Below are 8,082 nucleotides of genomic sequence, written 5' to 3'. Positions count from 1 at the left end.
AGAGTCAAAATGAGTTTATAATTTGGCTTCCAATCTCACATTCTCATTCTCAACCACTTAAATTTTTTTCTTTGTCTTTTAGCACGCAAGGGGCAGCTTTGGCAGCTAAATCACGGACATGATCTTTATTGATATACTTAATGAATATTCTTTGCCATCTAAATAAAAAGAGGAAAAATCTACATCATTCAAAACTCTACTTGTTTTAATAATGAAACTAAGTAGACTGTCAGTTCATACTTCCATGTGATCATTAATAATCTAATTTGTTCTTCTCACTTCAGCAACTTGAAGAGAAACGTTCCGTTTTTTCATCCACACAGTAATCCACATTCATCCAGTCTCTAAGCATCTGGCCTTGGCCATGCCAAACTGCAGGTTAAGTGCCATCGGATGGCTCCACGCCTCCTTCTTTTCCTAGTAAAGAACTCATTAAAACTCTGATCCTTGGCTCTGGGAAGTACACTGTCTCCTTAGTAGTTACAAACATCATGTTCCCCGAGAAGGTAGTCATCTCAAGCTAGTAATGGAAAAGGAAAGAGACAGGAAGGCCAAACCACTGACAAGACGCCCTTAGAGATCATTGTAGAAGGGGAATTAGCATCATGGAAAAGCACTGAAGGTGAACCACAGGTATGCCAGGCAGAAGTAGGTGTATTCAACTGGGTACATCTCCCATTAGAAAAAAAGGCAGGAACCCAACGACACACCTGCGACATGCCATACACTGTGCGAATTGCATTACGTATGAACTCATTTGATCCCTACAATAATGCTATAGATAGGGACATTAATATTCCCATTTTACAAATGGGAAATGAAGCTCAGAGGTGTGAAGAAACCTTCCTGACTAGTACATTGCAAAGCCAGGATTTTTCTGTCTTCAAAACCGAAGCTCTAAAAAGACAAAGGAAAGCAAGTCTTTACTTTTTCTATTATACATCACCGCCTTAGCTGCAAGTACTAGTCCTCACATGTGGTTCTCTAACAGAGGCAGGTGATAGCTGCATTAAAGGGGTAACCTGGCAGATGCGCTGCCAGCATCCAAAGGCTTCCATTGAGACTGTGGGAACACAGACCCTCCCCAATCTCCTGATCCTTCATCCTTCATAAGAAAGCATAGAAACAAAAACACACTCTTGGGCAAGTCATCGTGAGTATCAAAGAAATACAATAAGAATGTGCTAAAAATAAAAGCTAAATCCAGGAAAGCAACTGAAGGTACATGGAGTAGATATAGTACCTTGCTTTATCCAATCGAGAAAATAGTTCTCAATGACATCCCTCAGTATAAATACTTGTATCCAGTTCTGAGGTCTCCTTTCATCAGATGTCCATTAGACATGCTCTTGATATTTTGGCATAGAGAATGAGGATTATGGAGGAAAACTTCTGTGATGACTTCATAAATTTTAGTTATGGTGGCAAGTGTGCAAGACAAAGCAGGATGTGCATGAAGAATGGCTGGGATGACGTTCATGGAAAAAATCACATACTTGGATTTTGGAAATGTCATAGCTGAGATTTTAAAGGCTGGGAAGCCTGCCCCATCCCATCCCCACAGTGACAGATTTAACATACATCAATTAGTAGTACTCCATAAATAAGTCAGCTTTTCATCGTGCTGAAAGAAGACTACTAAAAATCAACTGTTGAAAAGAGCAGTTGAAAATGAGGACACTGAGATCAGTAATATTTTAACAATATTTAAATGTATTAAGTATTTTTAACAATAATAATATTCTAACCATTCTACTCAATGTACAATTAATAAGTGAGAGTTTCTAGCATTTTCATTTCCAAGGAACTTCAAAAACACAATTGGTCCAATGCTGTGACAGTACTCATCCATGTGTCTTAAGTTCCAAGGCTTCCTCACCTTCACAAATGTAATCTTTAAATCTTTAATCCAGCTAAACCATATATATGTCAGACACATTGATTCCTAAAATGTGAAAAATAGGAAGGGAGGACTAAAAAGCCCTTTCATCATTGGCATGCCTAAAATAACAAATGAAAAGCATCAAGAGACTAGATATGTGTCTGCCAACTAAAGCTTCCTGGTGAGATTTTCCTTGTGCATATCTGGGTAATCATATGTATGTTTTTAAACTGTGATGGTAATGTCTTTATTTGTGTAAATCTACAGAGTCCTCTATGCTACAGTACGAGAAGGCAGAGCAGGGATAGGGTCAGGAACTATGCAGCCAATTTCTAAAATTATGTTTCTCAACCTTCTGCTGGGGCAGCCACTGAGGAGCAGCAGCCATGGTTCTGCCTTAGTCCATTGCCAGGGCCTCAACAAGGGTCACACAGTGATCGAGAACATGAGCAAGCCGAGGCACAGCCACCACCATGGGCACCTCACCAAGCGCAGCAAATTCCTGCAGGGCATGATCCAAGAGGTATGTGGCTTGGTCCCGTGGGAGCGGCGTGCCGCGGAGCCACTCAAGGTCTCTAAGGACAAGCTGGCCCTGAGGTTCATCAAGAAGAGGTTGGGGACACACATCCGCGCCAAGAGGAAGTGGCAGGAGCTGAGCAACGTCCTTGCAGCCCCCAGGAAGGCGGCAGCCAACAAGGACTGAGCCCCATCCCCTCTGTGTGTAATAAAGCCTTTTCAGAGAAAATAAATAATAAATAAAATTATGTCTCTCAAGAATATGTCTAAGAAAGTGTCCTTGGATGCTACACATTACAAACCTCGTTACTATATTCTTGACTACATTCCTTCCACATTTAATAATTTTACTAAAAATAGTACGTTTTAGGGCACAGCTGACTTTAAAAAGTCATGAGTTCTTCTCCCAAAATGTTGTTCTCTGTTCTGTGAAATGAAAAACAGGATCTCTGTGTCATGGTCTTGTGTGAACAGAGCAGGCTAAAAAGATATCTTATTCTCAATCCTTCCTGTGAAAGTCACTATTATTTTCTTCACTTCACTTTCTCACTCTGATAAATGGGGATAATCTCAGATACTCTTAGCAGCACTATCAAGACTATAAACGAAATTATGTTGCTAAATTATTTGAAGTCTGTTTTAAAAGTATGGGTTTATTACCACCTTAAAAGGTATCAAATATTATTTTCCTTATACTCCAAAGACTTACCAAGTGCCCCTCAAGCTAGGCAGTAGGTTCCTGTGAGGTCCCTGTTTGAGCGATCTTCATATTATCAACAAGGGAACCACTAACACGATGAAGAATGAAATGACTCACATGCTATCCACAGATACAAATAATATGTTGTTAAAGCATAGAGATAGACAGTCTAATTTGGATTAGAGAGGATCAGAGTTATATCCAGTCTCTTGGAAAGAAACTAAATTGCTCTTTTTGCCATTGGTTGTAAGACCAATAACACAATCCTTCTCCTAAATCAGTTAATATACAGACATACAGTTGATATACCTCCATAAAAGAGAGCTATTTTCCAGCACACAGTCTGCAGCACACAGTAAAGTTATACTCACATGCGACTGTTCATTTTATGAGACACCCTCTCCCAATAAATTCTTCTGGGCCAGCCCTGCCCCTATTAGATATTTCAGCTACTCCACACGTTAGATACCATCACAGATGCTAATGAGGCAAGAACAGCGTCTCAGGGAGATCTGCTACTCTTAATCTTGCATAGAACTAGAGGTTGGTTTTTCACCTGTTATGGATTGTGTCCCCTCAAAGTTCATTTGCTGAACTTCTAAACCCAATGTGATAGTATTTGGAGGTGGTGCCGTTGGGGCGGGGGTGGTAATCAGGTCATGATGGAGGAGCCCTCCTGAGTGAGATTAGAGCCCTTATAAGAAGAGGCCAGAATTAGCTAGTTCTTTTTTCACCATAAGGATACAAAAAGAAGTCAGCTGTTCACAACCCAGAAGAAGGCCCTCACCAGAACCCAACCATGCCGACACTGTGATCTTGACTTCCACTCTCCAGAACTGTGAGAAATAAATTTCTGTTGTTTGTAAGCCATTCAGTTTATGGTGTTTTGTTATAGCAGCCTGAGCTAAGACATCATCTTAAATTCATTACTACTAGACTTTAGACAAGTCTATAACTTCTGAGTTTCAATTTTCAGATCTGAAAAATAAAGGGGTTGGTTCGACTAAGTCGGTGATTTCTGTGAAAGAGGATGATCTGTATCCATTGCCTCCCCGTCCCCACTGAAAATCCCTGTGTATAAGAAGATATGTTACAGATGGGAACAAGCTGCACAGACAGAGAAGATGCAGGATAGCATTTAGACTTTGATGTTAAGAATAGGGAAAAGGACTTTAAACACAGTACAAGTTCTTGTAAGAATTAAAGTTATGGCCTTTCTGAATAGAAAGATTTTACCAGACTCGTTGATAACAGGTAATTTGGCAATCGAAACCATAGGTTTGTCCATTAAGCAAGTGTAACCTCTCATTGTGTCCTTCCTGACACATAGCTGGCTGGCAGTGTGAGACAAACACAACTCTCCATTCAGTAGAGTAAATTCACCCCCAAAGAAGAAAAGCGCTCAAGACTAATAACTCATCAAAGATAGAATGTCCCAGGCAACAGGGAAACTTACATGGGCAGCTCGACGGCTGCGAATCATACATTCAAACACCCTGCACTCCATCAGACCAGCCCCAACAGAACAGAAGCAGCAACACGAAAAGTGCACGAGTGTGTGGTTCATAAATTCCAGGTCTAGTCCCAGTTCTGCCAGTGAGTTATTGTTTGACCTTGGCAAATCACCTGCAACCTGCAACATAACCGTGTAGACCAGATAATCCCTAAATTATCTTCCAGTATGAAAAATACACTTAACTTTTTATTGTTCTCTAAAAATCTATTGCTACTAGAATCCTTGTAGCATTTTTAAGGTCATTATATACATCTTCATTATAGGCTCAGTTTTTTTATTTATATCTTTTGTTTGAAATGAGTAATTCTATATTCATTCATTATTCATTTATTCATTTAGACTGGGCACTGAGAACATCAGAATGATTCAGTTTCTTACTTCATGGAAGCTCAGTTTTTAAATTCCTGTATTCACAGCCTTCTCAGGTAGAGTGCTCTCAGGACAACTGCCCAGAACACAAGTTTGAGATGCAGAATGGGTAATGCTTGTTTTCTCTGGCTTCTTTACGATTCTCTCTGGCTAAATGCTACTCTCTACAGTGCCAAGTCTCCATACTGCTGAGGCCTGATCTATAGTATTCATGGGGCTGGTGACATTGTGATAGATGAATAAATTAAATCTTTCACCAAACTTAAAACAGGCATTTTCAATGGGAATTTTTATCTTCTTCGTTCCTAGATGTAGGAATGTCAATAGTTGAGAGATGTTATGATGTTGGCAAAAAGTCATTACAAAAATGGACTTGCCTTCCAAATGATCTCTTATTATTTTGCGAATGTATTACTTCTGCTGGTACCAATTTTTTAGTTTATTTCATGTTATGCTCCAGCTGCGAGAGAATTGAGAACATACTGTCCACATTTTCAAAAAAGACTGTAACATTAACGGAATAAATATTTCACCATGAAAATAAAAATTATGTGTAAATGTTTATATTATTGAATTCATTCAGTCAATTCATTGGGTTAGGCCAACGGAAGGATGCTTTTTTGAGAGCCAAGGAGACAGGAGACAAATTTAACCTCAATATTCAAATAAATAAGTAGTAATATTGTTTACAGACACCATTTTAAAAATATGCATACAGAATGTAAATGGAACCTGCAGTTGCTGTATACTATTTGCTGTGTCTACTGAATAACAATGAAATGGGGAAAAAAGAACAAGAAACACAGATATTTAATCAATAAATATTTTTAAATATTTAAAATTCATTTTCACTCCATACATTGGCCCGTTAAACAAGACAGGGGTAAACTGTGAACAATGAAAAAATTATTGGAGTATTCAGCAATAAAAAGGAATGAATTCTTTATACGTATCGATGTGGATGATAATTATGCTAAGTGAAAGAAGCCAGACAAATAGAAAACATATAGTATGATTCCATTAATATAAAATTCCAGCAGATCAGTATTTGCCTAGGAGTCGGGGTGGAGAGCTGGGAGGGGCAAGGAGGGACGGAAGGGGTAGGATGGTGGGATTACCAAAAGGCACACGTAGTTTCCTGGTGATACATATGTTCACTATATTGATTTTTGGTGATGGTTTTGTGTGTATATCAAAACTAATCAAAGTGTATACTGAGTTTATTTTATATCAACTATACCTCAATAAAAATAAGTTATTGAGTAGAGAAACAAACATCAGGCAAAAAATTTTAAATCAGGGGCAGTTAAAATTTGGGGGTAATTTAGATAGCTGTTAGATGATAAGCTACACTAAACCTATAAAAGACTATCAGAGAAAGATTTTTGATTGTTGGAACTTAAGGAGGTTTTACAATCCTAGAAAAGTTTTCCTGAGCACCTAAGGACTATGCCTAGACAATATGCATCTTTCCCTTAAATATATTTTTTTCTATTTCCTTAAGATTTTTGACATAAATAGTTCTAACTACCTTCAGAGTAGTGATAACAACAGCTAACATTTATTGAAGATTTACTATAAACTAGACCCCAATCTAAAGGATTATCACATTTAATCCTAATCTAAAGAACCTAAGAGATGGGTACTATATGATCCTCCATTTGATGATCTAGATGATGATATCCAAATTCAAAGAGGTTAAATAACTTGCTTAATGTCATCCCTCAACCCAGTGGTAGAACTGGGATATGAACCCACGTCAAGCTCTTAAAATTAAACTTCTCTCCCTCTGCTAGACAAATGGAATCCTGAAATGATGCCGTAGGTCATGATTTGCTGCTTCACACTTCTGATGGCTTAAAGAAACTGTGAATCAAACAGCTACATTTCTAAGTGTGAAGTCTAATCCTTTTCATGGTAGCAGCAGCAAAGGTCAGCGATGAAGTGATGATAGAAGGTAGCGGGATGATTGCAGCAAGGTGGAGCAGGAATAATAATGGCCAGAAATCAACAGACCTGGTTTTGCCCATGACTGTAAACTTGGACAAGCCATCTCTCCACGACTCTGTTTCCTCTTTGGTGAAACTAAGGGTTTGGATTAGCTGAATTCTAAGACTCTTTTCAGCTCTGTGATTCTGCCAGTCCACTTTTGAGGAGTACTCCTTACATTTTGTAACTTGAATCAAAAATTTCCCGAGACACCAAACACATTTCAGATACAAAGCTTCCTCCATCCCCTGAAATACCTGGATACCCCCCACACCTAGCAAATTCCTTTGTTACTTCCCAAAGATACTCTGTTCCCAAGGGCCAGCCCTAAAGGAAGGCAAGGAGGAAGGTTCCTCAACCAGGGCCTGCCATGTTCCCCCATGCACTTTGACAATCTTTTTCACTTCAAAACTACTAAAGAGTTGATATGGGCTTTCAGATGGTGAAAGGGAAGTACCCCACCGCCCAGTAGCTCATTCCACTTTCCCTGTGAAGTCTCTAACATCTGAGATAATCTTAAGTACTTAGTATGTTGTGGCTAAAGGTGCCAGACTTCATTTATTTCCATTCCTGTTGGTTCTCTAAAGTGGCCATTCTCTCTTTGCACTAAAAACACATCATTTTCTCTTTTTAAATGATGGATTTTGTGACGCTTTAGGGAGACATAAAAAAATAAGAGCAACTAAATAAGGCAATTGTAAACCATTTCAGCATCTATAAAACTTTCTCCTTTATCACAAAAGAAAAGAAGAAAATGCACTGGAAAAAAATGTAGCTGAGAGGGGACCTGATATCTTTAAGAACAACTTCTCTCATGAATTTTCATGTCTGTATTTTGAGGTTTTAGTTGACTTAATTATTTCTGGGATAAGCATTCTCAACCGTGGTAACTACTTTCACTGTACATTACTGAGACAAACTCTTAAAAATATATACAAAGAACATGATGTCTATTTTTCTATAACTATCTATATATCTGCTCTACATTTTTATTCTGTATTTTATACACTATTTTCATAGATAGCCTGTTCTATCTCAGAACATATAATTTTTCTTTTGACTCTATTTTTACTGACTGATTTAGCTATCATTATCCTATAGTAGTTCCCC

Source organism: Pteropus vampyrus, unplaced genomic scaffold, assembly GCF_000151845.1.
Source record: "Pteropus vampyrus isolate Shadow unplaced genomic scaffold, Pvam_2.0 Scaffold8, whole genome shotgun sequence".
In the NCBI taxonomy this organism is placed as follows: domain Eukaryota; kingdom Metazoa; phylum Chordata; class Mammalia; order Chiroptera; family Pteropodidae; genus Pteropus; species Pteropus vampyrus.
Note: the sequence above shows the minus strand (reverse complement) of the source record.